General features: G+C 42.9%; 1 non-coding gene across 1 annotated transcript; it reads right to left on the reverse strand.

Moving 5' to 3' along the window:
* Nucleotides 1-903: 903 nt before the first annotated feature.
* On the reverse strand, nucleotides 904-974 carry trnag-gcc. Its single transcript has one exon. It is a non-coding gene; the product is annotated as a tRNA-Gly (tRNA).
* Nucleotides 975-1255: the final 281 nt, after the last annotated feature.

Below are 1255 nucleotides of genomic sequence, written 5' to 3' on the forward strand. Positions count from 1 at the left end.
CTAATGTGCTTTGAGTTGCACCACTGAAAACAAGTCAGTCTGCATGACCACATTATGTTTTCACAAGTGCCAGTAAAATTGTAATTTTATCCATCCTCCATCAAACACTGATAACAGACTCTTGGGCTGCCTAGTGCACCAACAACCAAAATGAAGCTAACATGCATGAATGAAATCTAGAAGTTAACATCACTAGAAATGAGCTGTTTGCCTTCACACAAACATTCCCAATTTGTGCAATGGCTACTCCCAAATATTAGCAAAGGACAGCTGCATTGGCCGGGAATCGGACCCTGGAATTGGACCCACGTCTCCCGCGTGGCAGGCGAGAATTCTACCACTGAACCACCAATGCCCAATGTGACTTGAGTTGCACCACTGAAAACAAGTCAGTCTGCATGGCCACAATATGTTTTCACAAGTGCCAGTAAAAACGTAATTTTATCCATCTTCCATCAAACACTGATAACAGACTCTTGGGCTGCCTAGTGCACCAACAACCAAAAATGAAGCTAACATGCATGAATGAAATCTAGAAGTTAACATCACTAGAAATGAGGTGTTTGCCTTCACACAAACATTCCCCTTTTGTGCAATGGCAGGCGAGAATTCTACCACTGAACCACCAATGCCTAATGTGCTTTTAATTGCACCACTGAAAACAAACCAGTCTGCTTGGCTACAATATGTTTTCACAAGTGCCAGTAAAAACGTAATTTTATCCATCTTCCATCAAACACTGATAACAGACTCTTGGACTGCCTAGTGCACCGGCAACCAAAACAAAGCTAACATGCATGAATGAAATCTAGAATTTAACATCACTAGAAATGAGCTGTTTGCCTTCACACAATCTTTCCCCTGTTGTTCAATGACTACTCCCGAGTATTAGCAAAGGAAAGCTGCATTGGCCGGGAGTCGGACCCGGGTCTCCCGCGTGGCAGGCGAGAATTCTACCACTGAACCACCAGTGCCTAAAATGCTGTGAGTTGCACCACTGAAAACAAATCAGTCTGCGTGGCCACATAATGTTTTCACAAGGGCCAGTAAAAACGTAATTTTATCCATCTTCCATCAAACACTGATAACAAACTCTTGGGCTGCCTGGTGCACCGACAACCAAAAAGAAGATAACATGCATGAATGAAATCTAGAAGTTAACATCACTAGAAATGAGCTGTTTGCCTTCACACAAATATTCGACTTTTGTGCAATGACTACTCCCGAGTATTAGCAAAGGAAAGCTGCAATGGCC

The sequence above is a fragment of the Etheostoma cragini genome, unplaced genomic scaffold, assembly GCF_013103735.1.
Source record: "Etheostoma cragini isolate CJK2018 unplaced genomic scaffold, CSU_Ecrag_1.0 ScbMSFa_630, whole genome shotgun sequence".
In the NCBI taxonomy this organism is placed as follows: domain Eukaryota; kingdom Metazoa; phylum Chordata; class Actinopteri; order Perciformes; family Percidae; genus Etheostoma; species Etheostoma cragini.